At 47.9% G+C, this 26,898-nt stretch overlaps 1 protein-coding gene across 5 annotated transcripts in view; it reads left to right on the plus strand.

The window, feature by feature from the left end:
- The window catches only part of SIPA1L3 (signal induced proliferation associated 1 like 3), a 217,570-nt gene that overhangs the window by 59,873 nt on the left and 130,799 nt on the right, over positions 1-26,898 (plus strand). For 2 of the 5 annotated variants that reach the window (XM_058674384.1, XM_058674386.1), the window contains exon 2: positions 22,097-22,210. The exons of the other annotated variants lie outside the window; for them this stretch is intronic. The gene's annotated coding sequence lies outside the window, so the exon portion shown is untranslated. The remainder of the gene's footprint in view (positions 1-22,096; positions 22,211-26,898) is intronic. 5 annotated transcript variants of the gene reach the window in all.

The raw sequence follows: 26,898 nt of genomic DNA on the forward strand, positions 1-26,898 counted from the left end.
CACATCAAGCTTTCCACAGCCTTTGTCCAGGTGGGTCCCACCCCTCCTTGTCCCCCGCAATGTTCTCATGTCTGGTTCCTGTTCCTCGGGCCTCCTCCTCAGAAGCTGCGCTCCCAGTGAGACATTCTTTACTTCCTCCCGCCTACCCCCCATTTGTTGGTCATCTCCCCTGCTCAAGCTCTAATAGCTCACAGACTTTATGTTCTTCACCGCACTTCCCCTGGAACAGTGCCTACCGTGGGCCAGGTGCTCCCTAACGCTGGATGCATGCAGTAAGCTGTTGGCTAAGTACTTCTTTGTGCTTGGCCTGTGTGTCCTCGCGCTAAGTCCTCCAGAGCTGGTAAAGCAGTTGTTGTCTTGAGTTTCATGATACAGGTGGAGCAGTAGAGGTTCTGATGGAAGCCTCTCAGGGTGCCTCCTTGAGTGAGGGCAGCCCCAAGACACATGCCTGTTTTGTCCACAGATAAATTTTGTGACTTACCCACATCCACATTGGACCTTGGGATCCTAAGTTGGCCTTTGGAGAAAAGAGGACTTGACTTCATTGCCGCTTGGAAAACTGACCAGGTGGGCAGCCACTCGGCCTTTTTTTTTTTTTTAAACCCATGGTTCTGTTTGGCAGGATCCAAAAGCCACTTTCTCTGTATTTCCTCCTCCATGGAATTCTGGAGTGGGGCCAGTTCCTGTCTCTGACCTGCCCCTCCTATCATCTGGTTGCTGAACCACGTATAGATTCCCAAGGCATTTTGTATCCACACTTTGATGTCTGTGCCTAAGTGGTTTAGATCACTAGGATTATCTTTTAGGTCTTATAGTAGTACTTGTTTTTATTAAACAGATCCACAAGCCAATCACTAATTATTTGGGAGCCTCTTACGTGTCAGGCTTGTCTTGGGAATATAAGGAGAAAGAGCAAATGATACCGTTGGGCTAGTAGGATGAACATTAGTGGGACTGTGGCTAGTGGCAGCTCCTGTGGGATCTGGAACACCAGCCTTGCTTCCATGGAGCTCTCTGTTCTGGCCCAGGATGGACTTTGGGAATAGACAGCCAGATGACTGCAAGTGGATTGTGATTACTGACTGTGATTACTGACAGATGGTCTTTTATGAGTTGAGTCTTCCATGACATGTAGCTAGAGGATGATCAAAGTGTCACAAACCCAGTGAACATCTCTGTCCCGCCCCCAAAGATGGACCACTAGGACCAGCCAATAGCAAACGTTCTGGAATGCTCAGTCCTTTTATCTCCATAGCAAACCTGTGACATTGGTGCCATAATCACCCCCTTTCCAGATGAGGAAACTAAAGCACAGAGAGTAACTTGTCTAGTGTCCCACAAACAAGTAACACTGTCTGGCTTCAAAGTCCATGTTCTTAAACACTTTGGACACATTGGGCAGTTGGACTAAAACAGGATGTTTAGTCCTTCTGGGGAACAGGTGGGTCTTGCCAGCATGGAAAGGAACAGACCTTCCCATTCCAGACACTTGGAGAGCTCACTCCCATACCCTCAGAGTGAAAGCCATGAGAAAAACCCACAGGCAGAGAGAAAACTGTTTCTGCTCAGCCATTGATGGCCTGGCTTCTGGCCCCCACCTGCTCATGGTTCAGTGGGCCTGTTGAGCAGATGAGCTGTGTGAGGAACGTGCAGGGTGGCAGTTGCCAGAGTGGGAGTTGGGGATGTGTGTCCTGTGCAGTCAGCCAGAGTTCCTTGCTGTGAGCATAGTGATGCCTTAGTGCAAAGATAACCTTCCACCCTGACTTCCTTTGGAAACTTGAACAGGGTAAAGATTTCTGGTAGATGGAATTTGGAGTCACACTATAGGCAGCTGTGTCCTGGCTCTACCCTGTGTGACCTTGGACACATGACTTGACTTCCCTGAGCCTCCATTCTGTCCATTTTAAAAATACCTACCTCATGGAGTTCTGGGTGTGGGGGAGGTCAGATCATCCAATTGGTCATTCCAGAGCAGGGCTGGGGAACATACAGCCCGTGGGCCACATAGGGCCTGCCAAATCATTTGATCTGACCCTGCCAAGACAACCACAGACCAGACTCAAAGTTCAGTAAATATCTCAGGACAATGTTGAAGTTGATAATTTTGTATGGCCCGTGATTGAGATTATAAATATCCAAATGGCCCTTGGCTGAGAAAAGGTTCAGGGTTCCCCCACCCCTGCTTAGAATGCACAGAACGTGGAAGATACTATGTTGTGAAAGGGCCCAGGATGAAGTGATTGTGGTCAGGGCCTATGTGGCCTTGGGCAAACAGCTTTAGCCTCATGTCTGCATTTCCTCCTAAAACAAGGATGATCATGTCCCTGCCTCGCCGGGGTACTGGAACATTCCACGAGTCAATACCTCCCCCAGACTAGTGTTGCTGGTAGTTGATCACCCAGCTCCTCTTTGTGTGAAAGGTGGCAACACAGGGCTCCCCTTGGTTTGGCCAGGAACTTTCTTTGTGCTCTCAATAGAGTTGACTTTTCAGGGCTGATGAATGGGAGCTAAAGGGGCCTGGGAGGAACTCAGGGAGTGAAGGCTTACCAGGGAGCCAAAGAAAGTTCTCTTGAGGTTCTTACATGCCAGCCTCATGGTCAGTTACCCTGGGCAAGAGTATAGGAACTTGGCAGACCTGGGTCCCAGGTGCTCCCAGCTATATGGCCTTATTGGTCACACCCAGTGTCAGTCACCTAGTTTATTCTTGATCAGTGTTGGTTGTTGTAGGGACAGCAGAGTAGTGAGGAGTTGGAGTGGATTTCCCAGCCAGTCCCCTGGGTTCAAACCCTGGCTGTAAGACTGAGCAAGTAACATATCCCCCTCTGAGCTTATTTGCTTAACTGTGAAATGGGGATTGAAACCACTCCTTCACCTAGGGCTGTTGCTAGCACCAGCAGTTAATCTCTATAAAGCCCGTAAAGCAGCACCTGGCACAGTATGCACTGACTGTGTTAATAACACAGTTGCTGTTATTAACCTATTCTAGAAAACAGCGCAAAATGGACAGTGTAAGCCATGAATACTTCTAGGAGCAACAAAACTCCAGCAGGGAAGTTTAGGAGCCAGCACTTGAGTTTTTGCATTTCTAGACTGTAAGTGAGCAAGAGAACCTGAGCAGAGGAGGAAGTAGGGCCCTGCTGATCAGATGTGCCGCCTTACCGCCGTAGGGAAGGTTTCCCAGGGACACATCATTCCACAGGTAATTTGAGGTAGCGTATGAATAAACACTTTAAATGTTTAATAGTTGTATTTTAGTGAGTAATAGGAAAAGCATTTAAACAGCACATCAGATGTGGTAGCCCATGACGACCTCTGCATTCGTGACTGGTTCTGCTCTGGGTGAGGTCAATACTTACAACAAAAATAAAAGTAGATATAAAGAGCAAAGTTAAGTGATCTTACTTTCAGGTGTTCCGAGGATGTGGCAAAAATGGGGGCCGGAGCCTGTAAATCCTGGAAAATGCGATGATGGGAGCATGGACTCAGGGCAGAGCTCTAGGCTCGTATTTTCAGCTGTGGAAGGGCTAGAGCTTCTTCAGGAGGCAGCTGAGCTGTGGAGCCCACTTTGCCACTGCAGGGTGTTCATAGCTGCGCCAGCGAGGAGGGAGCAGCAGCCCTGGCAGCTGTGGCTCCTAACTCAGAGGTGGTAAGGTGGGTGATGACATGGACCAAGTGTTTGCCATTGACACCTTCTCCCAGGGAGATGGAAGCTGGCACATGGGAGCTGTGGCATGGCTTCCAGCAGCAAGCTGCGACAGTGGCAGGAATCTCCCACCAGCACCGAATGTCAGCAAATATGCTAAGCTCTTTCTGTGCTTAGCGGTGTTGAGTCCTCACCTTGTGAGGCAATCTGTCGGAACACTGGGCAGCGAGGTGCCTGGAGGATGCTGGCTGAGCACTGGTGGCTGTTACGCTCATTGCGAACAGTGGAGCGGAGACAAGCTCTGTGGCTCCCAGCACCAGCTGCACCCTTTCTATCCCCACCCTTCTGTGTGCTTGGACGTTCCGTTCTTGCTGGTGGCGGTTGTTGCCTTTCCCAGGGCTGGCAGCCCTGGCCTTATGAGCATCCCATTCTTTTACACAGCTTCCCAAGCAGGGAGGACGTACAGGAAAGACTTCCTCAGCTTTCCCTCCTCCAGAAGGAACTGTGTGCCCACGAGCGCCCTTCCCTGCAGCAGACCTCTTTCTGTCTCATTAGCCGTATCGCAGCCAGTGGCTGCTCCCAGCTACGAGGAAGACTGGGAAAATGCTTGCCTGCCCAGAGAGAAAGAGCCAGAGAGGCACCTGCTGTAGAGGGATGCTATAACTGCCCCCTACAGAGGAGGGAAATGAGAAAAAAATGGCTGGCTCAGATCTCACAACACTTGTAGTGGTGGCGCACTCATTGAAAGTCTCTTCTTTCTTCCTGCAGAGCCTGTGGTCTCAACTCCTGTGTGGCACTGTCATCCCAGCAGGGCCCCACCCCACCCTGCCACACAGCCATAATGCAGGGTGATGATTAGTGAGTACCGAGTGCAGTAAGAACACAGAGAAGAAATTCCGCCAGGGAACAGTCAGGGAGAGCTGAAGGGACGAAAGGGCTCAGAAAGGTGAGCAGGAACTCTGCCAGCTCCACAGGAAATGGCGTGATGAGGTTGGGCCCCCAGCAGAGGGCACAACATGAGGAGGGAGTGAGGCTGGCACTCGCGGTGTGGACTGATCAAGGCTCTTTGGATTGTGGGCTGATTTTTCTTTCATCCCTGGAACTCTGGAGGAAGGGAGGTTTGGACAGCTTGAGTAAGTAGAAGGAGGATTTGTAGATCTCAGTATTGTTTAGTAAATAAAAACTATATAAGAGTTTGTGGTATCCAACATAATGTTTTGACATATGTACATTGTAAAGTGACTAGCTCAGTCTACTTAACGTGTATCCCCTCATGTGCTTTTTTTTGAAGTGAGAGCATTTCAGATCTTTTCTTTCCATAGCTTTCAAGTAGATCACATATCGTACAGTAGATCTCTTAAGTTCAGTCTTCCTGCCAGTTAAAAATTTGGGACCCTTTGACCAACATTTTCACCATCTTTCAACTCCTATCTCAGTATTTTTAATAAGGTTTATTTATTTTTAGGGCCCAGCGCAGTAGTCTAGAGGCTAAAGTCCTCACCTTGAACGCACTGGGATCCCATATGGGTGCCAGTTCGAATCCCAGCAGCCCCACTTCCCGTTCGGCTCCCTGCTTGTGGCCCGAGAAGGCAGTCGAGGATGGCCCAAAGCCTTGGGACTGTGCACCCACGTGGGAGAGCAGAAAGAAGCTCCTGACTCCTGGCTTTGGATCAGCGCAGCTCTGGCCATTGCAGCCACTTGGGGGGTGAATCAGACAAAAGATCTTCCTCTGTCTCTTCTCTCTGTATATCTGACCTTCCAATAAAATATAAGTCTTTTTTTTTTTTAAGTAGGACAGATATAATTACCCTTTGGGAACTAGAACACGTAGTAAGCAGTTATCAGTACAGTTGGCGGAACCTACAGCAGTGAGCTCCGAACTGGAAGGCATGAAATGAGACCTTGCCAAGGAGCTGGAGTTACGTTTTAACCTAGACTGCTGGGGTTCAAATGCCATCTCGGATACACAAGAGCTGTGGAGCCCTGGCCAAGTGGTTTTACCTCTCTGTGTCTCAGATTTCACATCTGTACTAGGTAGAAAAAGTTTATTAGATTACTGCTAGCCACATGGTAGACATTAAACTTTTTTTTTTTTTTTTTGACGAATGCATGAGTGGATAAGCTGAGTCAGAAGGTAATGGCATGATTTGTTAAACCTTTGGAGTTTGTTAAATTCTTCGGGTTTGTGTTGTCAAGGGGCCCTCCGGGGAGGCATGACTTCTCAGTACAAGCTGAGATGATCCTCTTCCCTGTTCCTTAATCAGTCCTGGGATTTATTTTCAGGAAAAAATCAGTCATTTCCATCAGAATGGAAAAAGCCAGTAGTATGGACACTTGAGAAAATATCCATATTTTTCACAACAGCAAACTAAGCCATGTGAGATTGTTTTTTTGGTTTGTTTAAAGATTTATTTATTTTATTACAAAGTCAGATACACAGAGAGGAGGAGAGACAGAGGAAGATCTTCCGTCTGATGATTTACTCCCCAAGTGAGCTGCAATGGCCAGTGCTGCGCCGATCCAGAGCCAGGAACCAGGAACCTCCTCCAGGTCTCCCATGCGGGTGCAGGGTCCCAAAGCATTGGGCCGTCCTCGACTGCTTTCCCAGGCCACAAGCAGGGAGCTGGATGGGAAGTGGAGCTGCTGGGATTAGAACCGGCACCCATATGGGATCCCGGCACGTTCAAGGCGAGGACGTTTAGCCACTAGGCCACGCCGCCGGGCCCAGCCATGTGAGATTGTAATGATGTGATACCTGGGCTGTACTGTAAAGTATTTAGGAAAGAGAAACAGATGGAGCTCATATGGCACAATCTTGACAAATTTTTATTTAGGTTCATTGTACTTTTCTCCCTATGTTTTTAAGACATTGATGAAAGAGTTCTGCTCAGTCACCAGTTTGTATGTATGGACGTGTGTACGTACACACATACACACACACATACACACACACATACACACGCCCTCCCTAACCAGCAGAGTGATGGATCAATGCCAGCCTTGTTGCCTTCATCCACCCAGTCTGCTGCTCCAAGGATCTCCTTTGGGAAGAGACTTTTGGCTCAGCAGCTGGGAGGATGACGTTCTTTGGGCCAAAGCAGTGATTGCTCATCTCTTCCCACCCTGCAGTGGAGACTAGAATCTCTAGCAATTCTTTCCTGGGATCACTCTCACTGATGGGTGAGGTGGAGGGAGCTGCAAGCTGCTTTTTTCCAGTGATCATTAAAGATGACGACAACCTAACTGGCCGATTCTCCGCAGTGACTGCCATTAAGTCCAGGCCCACCAGCCCTTCTAAGCACACAGACAGCCCTCACCCCTCCTTAAACAAGCACCTGCTCCAGCCCTTCTCCAGCCTTATGTGTACAGAGGTATGGGCTGTGTGCTCCATATGCTGTCCTGTCCACTGCCCTATGCAAGTTAAGGAGGGGCCTTCCCATCTGGGACTGAGTGGGTTGCAGTCAGTGGAAGGTAGTCCACCCAGAAGTTGATCCCTGGTCTTTCCAGAAAGGCTATCATTTAAGAACAATTCCTGCACAGCCTTGCAGGAGACCCATATGTGCCTGCAGTCAGTTGCAGCTTCTGACTCACTTTTGTTAAATCCCAGCAGTTTCTCATTTCCTTTAGGAAACAGAATCTGGAGAGAAATATGAATAATCATGATGACATCTGGCAGAAAGGCCACTGTCCTTGGAGCTCATGGTGTCCTTATTATCAAGGTCATTAACAGCATGAACCAGGGGGAAAGGGGCACCCAGAATGAGCTGTTCTGGGTTCAAAACAACGCTGAATGACCATGTGGCCGTAGCAGAGTCCCTTAGCCTCTCTGTGCCTCAGTTTTCCCATCTGTGGAATGATGATAGTACCTGCCTCATAGGTTTGTAAGGATTAAATTGTAAAGCCCTTTTTTTTTTTTTGACTGCCTCTTCTGAGGCATTTGTTCGGTTAATATTTACTGTAGCAAATTACTGTTGTATCGCACTGCTGTTGTCATGCACAGGTAGGATTCCAAATCTTTAGCTAGGGTGGGCGTTATGGCACGGTGGGTCAGACCTGTGCTTGGGATGCCTGCATTCCATGTGGCAGTGGCAGTGCCGCTCTAGTCTCTGGATACTCTTTCCAGTCTGATCTGCTGCTGATGCTCTTGGGAGGCTGGGGATAAAGGCCCAAGTCCTTGGGTTCCTGCCATCCATACACTAGATGGATAGAGTTCTGGCTCATGTCTTTCCTGGCCCAACCTTAGCAGTTATGGGTATTTGAGAAGTGAACCAGTAGATGGAAGATGGTTCTCTCCTGTCAGCCTTTCAAATAAATAAGTAAATCTTTCATTAAAAAATAATAGGAAAAACCCTTAGTCCCTAATGGCTGTTCAGATGGAAGCAGAAATTAGAGAATGAGAGGGAAGCTGCTTCCTCCCCAATGGTTTATGGTTGGGGAAACAATCCTACTTTTTTTTTTAAGATTTATCTGTTTTTATTGGAAAGGCAGATATACAGAGAAGAAAGACAGAGGGGAAGATCCTCCATTTGCATGTAGAAGATCTGGATTGAGTTTCCTGCTCCTGATTTTGGTTTGGCCTAACCTGGCCATTATGGGCATATCCTAGCTCTGCCTCTGTCTCTTTCTCTACGTCTGGGTTCACTGCCCTTTATATATCAGAGCTCATAGATTGAAGTTGGAGTTCTGAATAAGAGTAATATTGAGTAATAACAGTAATATTCAATACACATCAATTAGAGACCTATTCTTGGCCTGCCACTCATGAACAAGACAGTCCCTGCTTTCTGAAGCCCGCGTGGGAAAGTGTAGCATTCTCGCTGTTCCGAAGAAGGGGAGTTCAGTGAGGAAGCACAGAAGAGTCACAGAAGCTCCCTCCAAGAAGACAGTTCAACTATCAGATTCTGAGTGCACACAGAAAGATGAATTCTGTGTGCAACTCGGTCTCAGCCTTGCTTCTGAAAGTTTCCAGCTGCGGGCAGCGACCTCCAAATGGGCGTTGCCATGGAGGCATCTTCCACTTCTCACTTCCTGAGTTTATTTCCGAGTTTCCCAAACCAGTGCCAGCTCCCAGCTGTAAATACAGACGTGGCAGGGTCCCTCCTTCCTGCTGTCTTGTAGCTGCTCGGAGAGCGGATGTGGCTCAAATCCAGCTCGGGAGCCTCCTCCCGCCAGAAGTAGTGGTGGGACCTGCCATGTTGCGGTTCCTTTCCCACCCAGGCTCGGGTTCCTTTGTCCTGCCTGGGGACTGTGCCAGCATGCCCCAGCCCGTGTTTTGAAACTTTAGATCCCAGCTCGCATGTGGTAGAGAAATGAGCTCATAAGACTTCCCCCACCACCCTGCTAAGCCTCTCTCATGCAGACCCCCCAGCAAGGCCCCATTTGCCATCCTTCTAACAGAAACTGTGAAAAGGGACTTGCTGACCTGAACAAAAGAACTGCAAACAAGATGGGGGCGAGAGTGTGTGTGTGTGTGTAGGGGGGAGGTGTTTGGCTCACTGCCTCCTGGAATTGAGACTTTTCAGCTACCCTTCAGGGCTTCAGAACAATATACTTGTGTGTTGCTCAACAACAGAGAGAGCGTTAGCAGTCCATTACTGAGCACATCACAGATTCAGCTGGTGTCACTAGGTGATATAATCATATAGGAAGTCATCATGGCTGCTGTCAACAGTTGGCAAAAACATTATGTGGCATGTGACTGAATTGGCTCTGTTAGATGGCCTCTAAATCATTTTTTAACAGAACTTTTTAGAGACCTAGATCTGTTGTCTGCTGTTTTACTCCCCAAATGGCGGCAACAACTTGGATCTGGGAAGTCAGTCCAAGTCTCCCCCCGGGTACCAACTACCCAATCATTTGAGCCCTCACCTGCTCCCTCCCAGGGCATTCATTACTGGGAAGGGAAAATCGGGAGAAGAGCCAAGACTTGAACACAGGAACTTGGATAGGGAATGTGGGTGTCACATCTAGCAGCTCAACAACTAGGCCAGGTGTCTGTCCTTTTCAATATGTAAGCTGACATTTTTTCCTCCTTTTTTATGTATATTCCTTTTTTAAAGATTTATTTTTTTTTATTGGAAAGGCAGATTTACAGAGGAAAGAGACAAAGATCTTCTGTCTACTGATTCACTCCCCAAGTGGCCTCAAAGGCCAGAGCTGAGCCAATCCGAAGCCAGGAGCCAGGAGCCAGGAGCCAGGAGCTGTTTCCAGGTTTCCCACTTGGTGCAGGATCCCAAGGTGTTAGGTCATCCTTTTCTGCTTTCCCAGGCTATGGAGCTGGATGGAAAGTGGAGCAGCTAGGTACGAATCAGCTCTTGCAAGGGCAGGATTAACCAATTGAGCCATCGTGCCAGGCCCTATTATTTTTTAATCTACTTGAAATTTTTCATCAACTAATTCAGTTAGCAGCCCAAAACTATGTGGGTGGTAAGGGCCCAAGTGGTGGGACTATCATAGGCTGCCTCCCAACATACATTAGCAGGAAGCTGAGTCAAAGTTGAGGAGCTGGGACTGTAGCTGGCACTCGATATGGAACGTGGGCATGCCAGGTGACATCTAACAGTCATGACTCTCCTGCCAGTTACAGGGTTATTCCACTGGAAAGCCCAGAGGCAGGCGAGAGGCTAGGCTGTTGGGCCAGGAGCTCCGGGCTTTTTCCATTGAGCCCTTTTCCTTCTGTCCCACCATTCTTCCCTTTGATGTCACCATCCTTCTGAAACTTGGTTCCCCTAGAGGCTATAGACTAGCCACTGGCAGCAGTTCAGGCTGGAGTGATCTTACCACCGTCCTGAGGGACAGAGAGGGTACCTCCACCTTCACGGTGATGTAAGGCTTCAGAGCTCCTCTCTGATGGGAATGGCACAGGCCATATGACATTCCCTGAACCAATCACTGTGGCAAGAGGGTGAGATCACGCAGGCTGACTACTCCTGCCCAAAACCACTTACAGGGAGTGGCTGCTGAGGTGTAGCCAAACAGTGGAATGAACTCAGATCACAGATGCCACTGTTGGGAGAACCTGCTCCCTCCCCAGCTCTGGTATCTGCTTTATTCTCTCTCTGGTACCCACAGTCTGTGTCAGTCTCCAGGGCCATCACTGTCTTCCTTTGCACTTGTCAATCTGTTAACATTCCCGACCACCCTCTGTCTACCAGATCCTGTCTGTGGTAGAATGCAGCTGTGACGCAGGTGGCCCCAGCCACCCCACTCATGGAGCTCATTACTGCAGGTGCAGGTATTAAATAAGCCCTCAGATAAAGATGCCATTAAACTGCAGAGGAAAAGTATGAGATGCCACAAGGACAGATAACCAGTTGAAAAGGCAGTCCTGAGGCTGAGAGCAGTAGTAGAGTTCACTGCTCTGGGGGAAGGGCAGGGGGCAACATGTGCAGGGGCTCCTGACATGGGGGAGAGCCACTGTGGAGAAACTGAAAGGCCTGAGCATGCTTGTGTCCTGGTGTCATGGACGAGAGGGAAGTGGCTGTCGGCAGGCAGGACCAAGTCATGTGTGGCTTGGGAAGCTTTGGACAGGATGTTGTCAGACCCTTTGCATTCTAGAACATGAGAAGCATGAGAGATGGGGTGGGGTCAAGAGAAGAAGAACTCCAAATACTGCCCAGGCAGGTTGCGAGAGGCAGCATCTGTAGAGAGAGGAAATGCCTCCAAGACACAGGGGAAGATGCTCGAGCTGTGTGTATCGGGAAATGCCAATTAAAATCATGCTGAGATAACATATTTCACCTCTCCCAAGGGCAGGAGTGAAAAGCAAAAATACGCACTGCTGGCAGGGGTGTGGGGAAGCAGGCGTTGGGGTCTGTTGCTGTTACTGGTGGGAGGGAGTGCAGACCGTCACTTGGGAGCAGACATTGGCAGTAGCTCTCAACATGACCCTGGCCCATGGCCTTCCTTTCTGCCCCAGCAGTCACTGTCACTTCTAGGATTTTTTTTTTAAGGTACAGATGTTTCCAAATGTAGCACATGGGTATGTCCAGGGATGGTCATGGCAGTAGTGTCTTTTGTGTCCAGAGCACTTGACAAAGTGGTTATATTTGTGTCCTGGAATACCATGCAGCCATGACAGTGGATGGAGGTCCTGATGAGAGAGGCCTTCTGCATCTGTGGTGTGCTGACTTGTAGGAAACTAAAGAAAAGGATACCTCTTTGAATTGTGATTCTCAGTCTCAGGGAAGGCATGCTGGGAAATGGGAGAGAATCTTCATGAAGATTCTAATTGTGGTCAATCCCAGAATAGTTTCCAAATAGATCGCACCAGACACTGTGCTCTTGGCTATTTATCTTGAGAATAGATTGTATACGTATATAATGTATAAAACGTGTATAAGGAATCTTCAGAAAAGTTCATGAATGTGCATAATAAAAAACCCTACTTGAATTTTGAAACTCTTCTGTACCAAAACAAGATTATTTTTTCATTCATTTTTTTTCCACAAACTTTTTGAGGTGTGCTTGTATGTGTGTCTCTGTGTATATATGTACAGGCATGTATATGCACACACAAATCCAAAATTGTATATCGTTAAATCCCACTTTCCAGGTCTCTGAGTGACTTAAGACCCTACCTCAGCTTCAGCCCCTCTTTATTTGTATTATCTGATATTATGTCTGTCAGCTCTTTGCACCATCCTCCTCAAAATCAGAGTTCCCCAAGGGCAAGGATCTTTGTTTTGTATCCCCACCATCTAGACCAAAATCTGACCCGCAGTAGTTTCCTAGTAAATACGTGCTAGACGTATGTGAAGGAGCCCAAATGCCAGGCTTAGCCTTGGGTTCCCCGTGTGGACCTGAGGCCCCTAGAACCCTTTTACTCCTTGGCATATAAGAAGTAGAACGAAACGGATGCTGCTATTCTGGCCAAGGAGGAGGGATCAAGTTGCCCCAACTACCCTTTACCCTGTGAAATTTCTCCCTCCGCTACATTCCCTTCTCAGACAGGGACAGGGATCTAGCCTGCATCTCCTCCAGTGAGGCCCGAAAAGCGTGCCTGCACCCCACATTCCTCAGCCCTCTGTGGCCCACCTCACCTCTGCAGCGTGGGTGACACCTGTGCCAGGCACTTACTCTGTGCAGAAGAGGGTGAGGGAGAAGATTTCATTCTGAAGGTGCTCCCCTCTGGATGCCCTGGTCGCTTAGGCCGTGTCCTTAATATTGTCAGTCTCGTTTGCCTGTGCAGCATCCTTGACTTGAGCTAAGCTTGTTCTTTCTAAATTCTTCTGTAGTTCAGTTCTAATAACAATTTTGTCAACCTATTTTTGGGTTTCCACAGTGTCAGATACTTTGCCAGGCCTTTAGTTCAACTCTCCCAATAGCCCTATGCTATGAGTGGATATTACTTTTTTCCATTGTGTTAGGGATGAGGAAGCTTGAGACTGAAAATTCTAGTATGAAGCCGTGGGTCACACACTGCTAAGCAAAAGAGCTGCTGGAATTGTGACTGCAGCCCCAGCTGAGCCGTAAAGGCGCTTGCTCCTGGCCACATAGCCACACTGCTTTCATGTCTGTGATCCTCCCAGTGGCCAGCAGAGCAAGGACTGCTTTCCTCCTGTGTGCTATGGATGGTTGATCAAGTGGCAAAGGCCAGCTGGTCAGCATGAGAACTTGAGAAGCTGGAGGAAGGCCGGTGGAGAACCTTCTGCTTGCTTATTTCACGTAGGCATTTGCCACACCATTGACCAAACTTGTGTTTCTCATTGAAATTCAGTTCCATCTCCTTTCTTTGACTGGCCCTGTCAGATCCGTCGATCATATCCTATGGTGTCTATAACCTGCTGACTCCTTCCTGCCAATATAACTGCTCTTAACAGAGCAGCTAAGAACTCTGGAGTGAGGATGCTTGGGTTGAGGGCTGGTTCTGAATGTCTCTACTGTGTGGACTCACCTAAGTTACTGCCTCTCTCTGGTTCTCAGTGTCCTCACCTATAATGATAGTTCTTACTTCCAAGGATAGTTATGAAGATTCAAGATTATGCTGAACCAAAGGGGGGCTCTGACCAGTAGACAGAGTAGTGTGTATCTTCTCTTAGTTTGCTTTGTTTCATGTACTAAGAGGACATGACCTTAGGCTGCTCTGTCTAGTTTTTCTTTGAGTCGTGCAAAAGCATTCGTTTAGCAGACAGCTTCCAAACGTCTTTCAGGTGACATGCATCGTTTAGGGCCTTGGAATTCCATTGTGAACAGATTGAGAGCCCTGTACCCATAGAGTTTATGTTCTTGCCTGTAAGAGAGATAATTAAAAAAAAAAAAAGCATCAGATGTGATCATTATTCTGCAAAGAATAACAGGGTTAAGTTGGAGGCCACCTGAACTAGGGTGCTCAGGAGCGGGCAGTCACAGAGAGGCTTGCCTGGCAGCAGGATGCCAGCTTTGAGAACTGCTAGGACAAAATGTGCAGTTGCTGGGATAAAAGTGAACTTGGAAGGGAAAAAACTAGTGTGGTGGGAGTGTGTTTTGGAAGATGAATATAAGGGAGGAAGACGAGGTCAGAGAGCTGCTGATAGATTTTGAGAATGAGAGCAACATGACATGATCCTGGTCTGATTTGGTCCTTGAGCAACCTGATATTATCCCTGTCTGATTGGATCCCTCTGGCTGTGTATGGAGAATGGAATCTAGGAAGGCAAGAGTGGACTGCAGGAGGCCAGAGGGGATCTGATGGAGTAGCCAGGTGTAGGATAATGGTGATGGTTTGGCTGGGAAAGAGAGAAGGAAATGGATTCCAGATGTGGTTTTTTTGGGGGAGGCAGTGGCAACAGCACTTGCAAATGGACCCACTTATAGAGGATGAGGAACGGGAGGCGTAAGGGATTCTGTTGTGTGCCTGCACCAGTTAGTTGCCTGATCCCCACGGATGAACTCTCGGGGTTGCCATTTTTCCCACTCACGTAGGCTGCTCCAGCCAGAACACACATCAGATGCTTCCATTCTAGTTTGAGGATCAAGGGCAAGGGCATTGCAGGTAAAGTGAACTGCCTTCTGTCTCAGCAAAGGCTGGGCCCCTCTGCGGCAGCAGGCTGAGGAACCCTCCCTGTGCCCTGCTGTGCTCAGGCTGGAATGCCTGTACCAAGCAGGGCGGTTTCCTAGCAGATTGGAAGGACAGCACCTGACAAAAACCCACCCCCTGGACTGTGCGCTTGCTGCTGACCACCAGATCATTTCATGTCATCCTGTCTCCCATGTTCTCCAAGGCTGCTTTCTTACCTGCCCCTGTCTCCTAAGTCCAGAGCTTCAGCCAGCATCGCGGCAGCAGGGTGCATCATGGTGGAGGTTTGACACGCTTGGGGCTCTCACTCTGCATTTAAGTCAGCTTGGTTTCCCAGGCTGTCAAAGCAGTGGCTGGTGAGGCCTGTAGTTTTGGGCCAGCCCTGGAGGAAGACTGTACCTGTGGGAAGCAAACCATAAGTTTGTTGAGTGTGACTCTTCTGCATTCTTTGACCCCTGGTCCAAGTGTCTTCTGTCTACCTTGTTCTTACGAGTGCAGGTCTCATGGCAGTGGCAACTGGTGAGGGCAGCTCAAGTGTGGGCTGACAACCACAATGCGACTGCAGACAAGTGGGGTATGGGGACTCCTACATGTCCTCCAGCCATTGGAGCCTACGTGTCCCTGAAGACTGGCTCCCAACCCTTTCCTGTGCTGCTGGAACATGCTCACCAGGTCACTTGTCAGTATTGGCATCTAGCATGTCGGGGGGTTGGGGAGTTTCCCTCTGACTGCCTACAAGCTATGGACTGGGAGAAATTGTGGGTCACAAGAAGGTAAAGTTGGTCATGTTTCAGCCCGTGCCAGATTCCAAGATGAAAAAATAAGAAGCACAACCTTGAAGGAGAAAAATACAGGGCAATAATGAGCTCAGCTAAGTGCTCTCCCACATTGCTGGAGGAGGTGTGGATCATTGTGACCTTTTTAGAAGACAATCCGGGGAAAGTTGGTTTTTTTGTTTGTTTGTTTGTTTGTTTTGAATGGGCAGTATATGCTTGTGATAAAACTTCCAGTTGTTCAAATGGCATCAGATAAGATATGCTGTTGGAAGTGTCTTTCTCTGTCCCCAGCCACACAGTTCCCCTTCTGGGGGGACAATCATTTCAGATGTGTTGTTGCAGAACTACTCAGTATGAAAATAAGCATTTCCCTTAGTATTTGTGGACTATTAGTTCCAGGACACCATTCTCTTCCACTCCTGACCCCTAAGAAACAGAAATTCACAAATCCTCAAGTGCTTTACATGAAAGTTTGGTATTGTCATACAACCTAGACAGTTGTCCCATATACTTGAAAATCTCTAGGTTGCTTATAACCTAGTCCAATGTAAGTGCTATGTAAGTAGCTGTTACACTCTGGTTCAGGGTATATACATGTTCAGTACAGGCCAAAATTATTTTTCCCAAATGTTTTCCATCCACAAGGAATTGAATCCATGGTTACAGAACTCCAGGATACACAGGGTCAACTGTATTTCAAGTGTAACCACACATCTTAACTGGGAAATTATTCCAAAATATAACTAAATAATAGTTCATTAGTAGTCTGTGACCTAGCACTGCTACTCCTGAACATCTAAACCCTGGCAAAATCATATTTATTGCAATACTTGCAATATCAAAAAACCCAAGCCCTGGAACTCAGAAGAATGCCTGTTTTTGTTGTTGTTGTTGTTGGTGGTGGTGTTGGTGGTGGCGTTGTTGTTGTTGTTGTTTGTTGTTGTTGTTTTTTTAGGGAATGCTTGAATAGAATATGACCCATCCATGCTGTTGGAATACCAGTTGCTGAAAAGAAAGCACTTCTAGCTGGTTGGGAGGCATTGCTGTGATGTGTTTAAGAAGGCAGGATTCAGAGAAGTCAATATTCTGATTATCTTCTGTGTTTTCCCTATCTAGTGGCTGGCTCAGCCTAGCATTCTGGCAGGGAGACTTTGGGCCATTCTCACTTATACTCAAAACAAACTTAACCCGTAACTCTCTATATGGATACTCACCTGGGAGTGGAGTGTCACTTAGTCCCACAGGTAGAGCCCATGTACATGCTCACCTGGGTTTCTGTCAGGCTGGGAGAAGCTGCCAAGTAGCAGGGACTGGATGCTGTGGTAAAGTCACAGACCCTAAAAAGCAATCCATCCTATTTGCCTGTTGCCTGGTAAAATGAAATAAGCACCATGATGTCTGCAGTGTCCCCAAGTTTGCCACTTACGACACGGACACAGGAGTTAATGGTGACACTAAAATCAAGCTGTGTCCTGATGAAGCTTCAGGGTTATAGCTGTCCCAGCTCCCCACTCCCAGAACTACCCCGTGGAATCTTTGCACAGCACCCACTAAAAGACAAAGTGGACCTGGCAGGAGGGCTCTGGGCCAACACTTCCCTATGGGCCTGTTGTACTGAACCACTCTGAGGACACCCTTAGCACTGTGTTCTCTGATTATGGTGCTGCAGGACTGTTTTCTGTCACTCTGCTTTCCTGCTTTGCTTCCAGCACAAGAGTGTGTCCTCGCAAGCTCAGTCCCCTCAGAAGATTGACAGTGGGCTGAGGCCCATGACCACTTTGGGTCACAGGTTGTCTCCTGCTGGACTTGTCTTTCAGGGGAAGGCATAAAGGACAAATTGGGCCTTTTCCCCTGTCTCTGATCACATTTCATCAGCATGCTTTCAGCCCTTCTTAACTATATCCTTTACCTTTCCACCACCAAAGAGAAATAGCTTGCCCTGCCCCAGAGCAGCATCTTTTTTTGTTGCTAGTCTTGCAATGTCCCATGAGGAGCCAGAGCCCCCCGCCTCACAGGCTTAGCTGTGACTCTGACCACCCCTTCCCAGAGATGGGAAGACCTCTGGTGCTGACTCCACAGCCTTATAGGGTGTGTGGCAGCCTTTGGGGGATGCCTTCTTGATTTGATGAGATCCTGGAGGGACATCTAGGGCAGTGTACTCGCAACAGTAGGGATGTTGGAGCACTCTCACTGAAGGCTGTGTTTACACGGGGCAGGGCGAGGGAACCAGCAAAGGGGTAGCAGCACATTGTGTGGCCAACAGTGGCCTTCTTAGGGCCTGGGGTACAGCTCGCTGTCCAGGATAGACTGTTTTCATTGACCTCTGTGCTCAGGGCTGATGGTCATTGATGGTTTCAAGTGAAAATAAAGGACCATTGAACTTTTTCCTTTCTTATATGGTCTCCAAAAACCCCTCCAAAGCATCAATGATTTGCTTCACTTCATCTTTCACTTCCATTTTGTACCATGTAAGTGCAGATATGAGCATTGATGTGTGGAGTCACTGAATTACACACTTGGTTACCAGCTTATACAAGCATAATTATTTAATTCTTAGCAGAAGTGTGGAAATGCTACACAAAACCAACTCAGCAGTTTGTATTTTCTGGGTTGATCTGTGCAAATTCTGCCAACACTCTGCCCTCGGCTTTCTGGTGAGGGAGGAAGGACTGAAAGCCAAAGGGACCGGGGGTATCCTTTCTCTTGCCTCCTGCCTCATCACCTCCGACACACCTGGTGGGTTAATTCAGGGAAGTGTCACTGAAGACAGCATTTGGCTTCCTTAGTCTTTGGTGTTTCTCCGAATGCCATTGCCCTCATTCTGCAGCAGAAGCGAGTTTTGCTGTAAGGAAAGTGCCTCTCAAGGCTGCCAGTCGTGTCTGCACACTTAGCTGTGGATGTTGGAACCCACCTAACCCATATTCACTCTGAATCTTGTGGAACACTTGTGCTTCACTGAGCCAGAATCCTCTGCTCACAGGGCCCCAGGCTGTGACTGCTTTTGGGGCAACAGGCTCACAGGCTACCTGGCTCTTCCCTGCTCACTCGGTCTCACTGTTGGCCTTTGGACTTTGCTTGCAGAAAACAAGTCCAGAGAGAAAATTAGTAACAATTTCAAGATAATGCTTGGGCAATAGATCAAGAAAAGGGCCAATGTCGCTGCCTTGAGTTGTATGCCGTGTAAAGCCAACTCTGTCTGGGTTTGCCACTTGAGCTAAAAATTATCCAGTTTGATTCAGAGTCCTGTTCTCACCTAAATCATGTTAGGGTAGTTCCATTTAACACCAGGAATGAAAACACTTTATGATTTTTGCTTGATATCAATCCAATCAAGGTGTCGTCAGTGCCTGCATGTGTCCTATCCACTAGTGGATGGTGGCCCCTCATGATAGTGACACTGTCAGCTCCCCGTTTTCTTGACACAGACATACACACACACACACCTGTGTGTATATGTATTGAGAATGCACATCTTCATTTGGAAATACAGAAATGTGTCCTCCAGGAAAACAGGGCAATGATTTGTTCTTTTATTCAATTTATTTAACAGCCACTTGGCAAACTGCTCTTGATGTGCTGTGTAGTTTTAATCTAGCTGAAAACCTCTTTGGAAAAACTCCCGAGACAGTAAGGAGGTCACTCTTGATTCTTCCTTTTCTCCCTCATCCCCATGGCAAATCCATCAGCAAGGCCTGTTTGTTCTTGACCTGAAAAAGATCTTCATCAGCTGCCTCCTCCTGGGCCTCTCCACCTCCATGTCTTCTTGTGTGCCTAGCCACTGCCTTGTTGTTCTGCCTGCTGCTTTTGAACATTGCCAATCTCTGTGCAGCAGCCAGAGGCATCTTTCAGAAATGTAGATCAGAACACATCATTCCCCCTGCTTCCCGTCATATTCTGAATAAAGCGCATATGGCTTGCGGGGCCCACACAGCCCCACCAGCTTCTGTTGCATCTTGTTCTCCTTTGTCGCAGCCTTCAAGCCGCGTGGGGCTCCTAGGAGGGTCTTGGAACACACTCAGATACATCTTCCTCTTTTTCCTGGGATACCTTTTTGTCCATTGGAGACTCTATTACCAATCCAATAATTCAGGTCAGTAACCTTTTGATTGTTTTCTAATCGAGGCATAATTCATGTAGTATGACATGCACCTTTTTAAAGTGTGGAATTCTGTAGCTTTTAGTGTATTCACAAGGCTGTGCATCTATCAGCAACATAATTCCAGAATGTTTTCATTGGCCCAAAAAGGGACCATTCATCCTCCAGTTTCCTTCACCCTAGTCCCCAGCAACTATTAATTACTTCCCGTTGCTGTGGATTTGTCCATCCTAGACATTTCATGCTAATGAAATCTTATAACATGGTCTTCTGTGATTGGCTCCATCTACTCAGCATTGTGTCTTCAAGGCTTATCTCTGCTGTAAATGAATGAGTTCTTTGTTCTTTTTTATGGCTGGATAGTATTCCGTTGTATAACCATACTGTACTTTGTTTTTCGTTCTTCAAATAATGGACGTTTTCAGATATTCTTATCCTCACTTTGATGTGGCTTTTTTCTTCCTCTTTAGTTCTGGGCCTAGCTTCACACTAATTTTCTGGGTGATGCTTTTCCCCACTTGTACTCAGGTTTATTTTCTGTCCCCTGTTCAGAATGGTTGACTTTCTAATGGCAGAGACTGCTTGCATTCACTATATCCAGCACCCTACCCCACACAGTGCAGTGTAGGAGAGGGCTCAACACTTGTGGAATAAATGACTCAACACATCTCACATTTCTCGTTTTGCTTCCCCGTAAGTCAAAATAAGTATAATCAAATTCTGTGGGAAGCTCTGTAACACAGCTTTCTTCCCTGGAAGAGAGAGCAGGGCCCAAAAACGTGAGGACACCTTACATGGTACAGATGGCAACAAAGATGTCTCTGGTGTCAAACGTTGGCCCGCTGTCAGCTGTGTAAGACCACAGTGTCCTTTTCCAAAGCACCTTTGCACATGTGTCTCCTCATAAGTAGAATGCCAGAGGTGGACATCGCAGGCCTGGCAGCTTCTCCAGTCAGTCAGCAGCGTCCTTTCGTTCAGGGTCATCCCACTTCACCAGCACCCCTGGCACCAAGCTGTCTGTCGTAAGATGGTCCCGTGGTCTAGCACGACTGCTAAGTCAAGCTGATGGCTCTGTAACCAGGTGGAAACAGGGTGGAGAGAGGACACAAAAGCATAGCCCAGCTTTGTTTCTCATGAACAATTCTCACCCAAATTTCTACAACTTCTACAATTTCTACATCTTCTGGGCCACCCTGCAACTACAAGGGGGACTGGAAAATGTAATCTCAACTAAGCATTCTGGGTGCTCAGCTGGCTTTTTCCTGTCCACCTGGATCTTTAAGCTTTCTTCCTTCCTTAAATGACCACAATCAGAGCAGTGGATTTTTCTGTATCCATTTGACCTAAGGGTGAAATTTTTGAGACTTCTCTGGAACCTTTAGTCCAAGAAACTATCCATGCCACCAGCAGTAAGAGGTCCTGCTCCAAACATTTTTGATGGAGTAATTTCTTAATCTTCACTATACCCTTCATTAGTATCTTCATTATGGATGAAGAAACTGAGGCACAAAGAGCTTAAATAGCCAAAGACATTCTCACTTTCATAAAGGACTTTTTAAAAATTATGCCTTTGTGATATATTATGAATAAAAGGATTAAAAAATAAAACCTGACCTATTTTGGTAGATTGACCACTGTTCGTTCTTCCATCTGATTAGCTGGGATCTAGACAGTGCTTTGTGGAAAAGCACCGAGTAGTGCAAACCACGTTGACAAGCTGTTTTTATAGGAACAGGGAAGGGCCTCGCTGTTGGCACATCCAGCAAATGGCTGGTGACAGGAGGAAAAAGGATCCACAAGCCACACAGGATTCCTCTAAGCCCTGAGCCTGGAGCCAGCAGACAAGGCAGTGGGACCAGTGGGCTGAATCTGGCCTTTAAAGTGGCAGTCACCCCAACTGCTCTTAGAAATCCCTGGGGGAAAGAGGGAAGATGGTCCCAATTCAGAGCTTTGGAGGATTGATTCAGGCACTAAGTCATTTTTCCAGATGCCTCTGATAGCCATATTCAGGGGAAGTGTGTGATCCTGAAAACTTGTCTCTGCACTGAGTCTTTTGCTGGTATCTTCAGGTCCTTGGTAGTGGCTGTCTGCAGCCTCTCCAGGTGGGACAGCGTGTGTCTCCTGGAGACCACTGGAGCAGCCGTTTCGTTCTACAAGCATGTGCCATGTGTCACATCTAGACACAAACGATCATGTTTGTTCCATGATTATGTCTGGAGAGTGAGACTGACAGGGCAGCACCAGCGCTGCTTAGCCTGTCTTGCCACCCCATGACCACAAGATGACTGTCGCAGCCACCTTCCCCACCTTCCGGTTGTCTCTTCTGGGCAGGGTGATGTTCTGGGGACAAGCCCAACTGTCACCTGCATTCTTAGCTAAGAAAGCAAATTGGCAAAAGCACACTGGACTGTGTGGGTGCGGTCCAGCCTTGTTATGTGGTAAGCACACACTGTCCAGGATCCCCAAGGTTATAAACTTCTTTGTTATCTCATAGGCACACATAATTTTCCTTTCATATGTAAGTTTTTGAGCCATCTGAAATTTATATCGGTATGTGGAGCCCATACTTTTTTTTTTTTTTGAAGATTTATTTATTTGAAAGGTGGAATTACGGTGAGAGCAATAGAGAGAGAAATCTTCCGTCACTCCCCAGTTGGCCACAACAGCCAGAGCTGAGCCAGATCCAAGCCAAGAGCCAGGTAACCATAGTCAGGATGAGGGAGGGATTTTCTTTTTAAGATTTTTTTTTTTTTTTTTTTTTTGCAAAGGCAGATATACAGAGAGGAGAGAGACGGAGAGGAAGATCTTCCGTCCGATGATTCACTCCCCAAGTGACTTGGAACGGCCGAGGCTGCATCAGTCCGAAGCCAGGAGCCAGGAACTTCCTCCAGGTCTCCCACGCAGGTGCAGGATCCCAGGCCACAAGCAAGGAGCTGGATAGGAAATGGGACTGCTGGGACTAGAACCAGTGCCCATATAGGATCCCAGTGCACTCAAGGCGAGAACTTCAGCCACTAGGCCACTGCGCTGGACCTGGGGGTTGGCGGGTGGGACAGGGAGGGATCTTGGTAGAACCTACTCCATGGGTTGTTATGTTGGTCACATGAGTGGACAGTTAAAGAATTGAAAACAGTAGGGCCCAGCGTGATGACTCGATAGCTAAATGCTCACTTTGCAAATGCCGGGATCCCATATGGGCACCAGTTCATGTCCCAGCTGCTTCACTTCCCTTCCGGCTCCCTGCTTATGGCCTGAGAAAGTAGTGGAGGATGGTCCTGTGTGGGAGACCCAGAAGAAGCTTCTGGCTTTGGATCAGCTCAGCTCCAACCATCAAGACCATTTAGGGGGTGAATCAGTGGATAGATGTTCCTCTCTGTCTCTGTAATTATGATCTGTTTTTCCAAGAAAAATAAGTCTTTGGGGGGGGGAACTGAAAGAGAAACTAAAGGCAATAGCTAATATGGAACAAAATTAAAGAAACCTGGTTCTCCAAAGCGGGAATTTGTGAGGCCATATGCAGATCTGTGAGTGAAGCAAAGCAAATCTCTGCGGTTGTGGTCCCTTCATTTAAAAAAAAAAAAAATGCCAAATTGTTCTTCAAAAATGTTTGTTCCGGTTTCTGCTCCCACCCGCAATGCCTGAGAGTTCCTCTCACCGCAGAACTCCAGCACAGTTGGCGCTGTCAGACTCTGACATTTTGGCCAATCTGCCGCGTGTGAAACGGTCAGACAGCGCTGTTTTCCCCAAGCAGCTTCTTGGTGGAGGTCCATCTGCAGGAGTTTTCCTCAAACTAGGCTGGAGGCAGGACAGCCCTGAGGCCACCTGTGACGATGAAGTCCTCTTCACCCTGTGCTCTGACCCCTGTACCAGTACGTTTATCTTCTGGGGAGGGTGGCAGTGAAGGAGTAAGACCCGCAAAGCCAGTGACCAAGCTCCAGTCATGTTTGTGGCCTGCCTCCGTCAATGACAGGACTGCTGCTAAATTGTTAGTGTGGATTATTCATAGAATATAGGTCATAAGAGAAAACATGATTAATTGCAAGATGATCTCAGCAGCTGTTGAGGGCCTAAATATTCCCTAGGTGAGGTCCTTCCTCCACAAATCAGCCTTTCCTTTTTGGAGCGTGGGCAGAGGCAGCTGAATGAACAGATAATTTCCCAAGTCACTGTTTCAAAGGCAGGATGGACCTGAGTGTAATGGACCCCTTCTCTACATGATGAGCAATTGAACCAGTTGAGTAGTAGGTTAGTGAGTCTCTGGTGTCTCAAATGTGAAGCCCAGGAGGTCTAGGTAGGAGAGTGGAGTTAACAGAGGACTCAGAAGGTTTGAAATCTCAGTGCCTCGATCAGCCACTCGTGCAGCCCACTACCTGCAGAAGAAAGGCCTGGCCACCCCCAACACATATCTGCTTGGTCAACAGAAGGTGCACTGGGCCAGATTCTCTCCAAGGTTGCCTGGGAGTGTGCCCTGCTCCAACAGAAAACAGAGAAGAGCCTGCTGCCAACTCTAGGCACAGGCAGAGAAGAGAGCCAGTGGGCCAGTCCCAACCTATGGGGTCAGCAGTTCTCCCTCGGAAGCAGTTGCTAGCCATCATCTCCGACCCAACAAAGCAGTCCCCTCCTCTTCCTCAGGGGGAACCATGTAGTGTGGTGTGGATGATCCCTGCCGTGTGAATTGCCGTGGAAATATGAGGCTCTAATAGAAAAACCAGGTCTAGCAGTTCAGGATGGAAAAACATGGGTGTGTCACACAACCTTGGGGGTCAGGAGAACAGCCCTGGCTAGCCTCAAGGAAAGCCAGGGCCGTAGTGGTAACACCTGCTTCCAGGACTTCAGTGAGGATTAAAACCTAAGACCATGAATGTGTTAACATGCTCTGAGATTTCATCCAGGAGATTGATTCTCAGTTGGCTGATTGTGAAGCGTGTGGGACTTTATCATCCATTTCCCTGACCTTTGTTCTGTCAAAGAGAAGAAACTAGAGCTGCTGTAGGTGAGTGGAGGTGTGGGGGCCCAGAGCCTCAGCCTATTGTGGCCACCCCGTACTCTGTGTGGTCTCTGGAAGGAACCATGCTCAGGGAGCCCCAGGTGAGCCGTCCTGGGACCCTGGGGCCCATGTCCACTCGTACAAGTCCCATAAGCATTCAGAACCTTGGTCTCCTCCTTCCAGGGGAAGGTGAGGCTGGATCAAAGAAAGGGGTCTTCAGGGCCTGGCATGGTGTCCTAGTGGCTAAAGTCCTCGCCTTGAACGCACCAGGATCCCGTATGGGTGCTGGTTCTAATCCCGGCAGCTCCGCTTCCCATCCAGCTTCCTCTTTGTGACCTAGGAGGGCAATTGAGGAAGACCAAGGCATTGGGACCCTGCGCCTGTGTGGGAGACCCGGAGGAGCTCCTTGCTCCTGGCTTTGGATTGTCACAGCACTGGCCATTGCAGTCACTTGAGAGTGAATCAATGGATGGAAGATCTTCCCCTCTGTTTCTCCTCCTTTCTGTATATCTGACTTTGCAATAAAAATAATAAATCTTAAAAAAGGGGGTCTTCACCCAGTTTCCAGAGGTGGGGATCCCAGCGGTCGTCAGCATCCTCGAGATGCAGGCATTTTGTGGGGATTTTTGTTGGTGGTTTTTTGTTTTTGTTTGTTTGTTTTTGTTTTTGTTTTTTTAGATTTACTTATTTGAAAGAGAGATTTACAGAGAGGAGTGACAGATCCTTCATCACAACCCAAGTGACAGCAAGGGCCAGGAGCTTCCTCTTGGTCTCTCTGGGCCATCATCCACTGCTTTGCTAGGCCATAGGCAGAGAGCTGGATTGGAAGTGAAACAGCCAGGACTTGAACCAGCAGCCACATAGGATACCGGCACAGCAGGCAGAGCTTTAGCCTGCTGTCACAGCGCTGTCTCCAGTGATACAATTGTTTGGTTGGCTTCTTAAAAGGGTGTTGAAGGAACACTGGGTTGATTTTTTTTTTTTTGAGGTCTTTCACTGTTCCATTAGTGAGCTCAGCGAAAAATGACAGGAGTGTCTCTAGCCTAAACTGGCGTGTAACTGCAAAAGGCAGTTACTGGCGTAGGGACCTGAACATCTCAGGGCTGGTATGCCTGAAATCACCATGCGGGTGTTGTCATCTGTCATCTGTTCCTCCTCACTCCTGGGCTGTGCCTATCTCAACTTTTGACTTTATTCTCAGCCCCCACCTCCCATCCTGGGGTGACCAAGAATCCCTCAGCAGTCATTGTCTTAATTTACAGCCCATCTCTTTTTTCCCCCAGTATCTGTAGTAAGATTCTCAGCTCCAACTCTGATTGACCATGCTTGGATCTCTCCCAGAGCCAGTCCCTGAGGCTGAAGGGAGGAATCATTCAGGTTAGGAGTCAGACGAGGATAGCCCTCTCCCCAACCCATTCAGTTCTTGATGTAAACCTTGCCCAGCGTGGGAGGTGAATGTATGTGGCAGCTGGAGCACAGCCATGGTCATGCTGAAGCTGCTGAGGTAACTCCGAGGGCATCCTCCCCTCAGGGGTGCAATGGAGTGGCGTTCTGAGATGGCTGGGGTCCTGATGGAATTGCTGCTTGTACCACCTCTTGGTATTTCCTTCTCTGCTCTGCAGAGGACCCCAGCTCCATGCATATCTCCAGCTTCCTGCAGTCCTCAAGAGACAGGTTGCTGGCCCAGAGAAACTTGGCACCACTGGCTTCAGCACAAATCTGCCATTGAAGAGCCATGTGCATCTATTTAGAAAAGGAAGGGAGACAAATTAGAGTAGCAGGAAAGCAATTTCAGTTGCAGTTGAAATGGTGGGTATTAAAATTTTACAAGAGCTTTATGCTGGGGTTTTCTTGATCATCCCAGGAATTTTTTTAATGGGAAGTCTGACGATAAAGGAAAATGTTCTGGGTACTTTTGGTTCCCTCCTGCCCTGCCAAACATGTTAAACCAAAATTGTTAGGACTTCACAGGCCAGCTTAGGAACAGCAGCTGCCCAGGAGGCCATTTCTGAGTGTTTAAAGTATGTGTGTTTTTTCTGTATTTGCTGTGTCTTTGTGTAGTAACTGTTTCTAATTTTGTTTTGTACTTTTCCGAATGGCCTAGTAGTGAGCTATGGGAATCATTAAGAACAGCAGTTGCCTCTGCCCTTCTGTGTTAGTTGAGCGTCATTTGGCTGTGTGAATAAATAGAAGTTCAGTCAGCTGAGGCATAAAAGAAATGTGAGGATCCACATCTTGGGGAATTTTCCTTCACGGCTCGATCTAGAGCCTCCAATGAAGTTGCCAGCATCGTTTCCCAGACTTTCTGACTCTGCATTCTTCTGGGCTGGTTTTATTTTCAGGGAAGCTCTGATGCAGTCTCTGGCAGCTCCACGAGTAGATCCAACCTGTGTGGTAGCC

The sequence above is a fragment of the Ochotona princeps genome, chromosome 16, assembly GCF_030435755.1.
Source record: "Ochotona princeps isolate mOchPri1 chromosome 16, mOchPri1.hap1, whole genome shotgun sequence".
NCBI lineage: Eukaryota > Metazoa > Chordata > Mammalia > Lagomorpha > Ochotonidae > Ochotona > Ochotona princeps.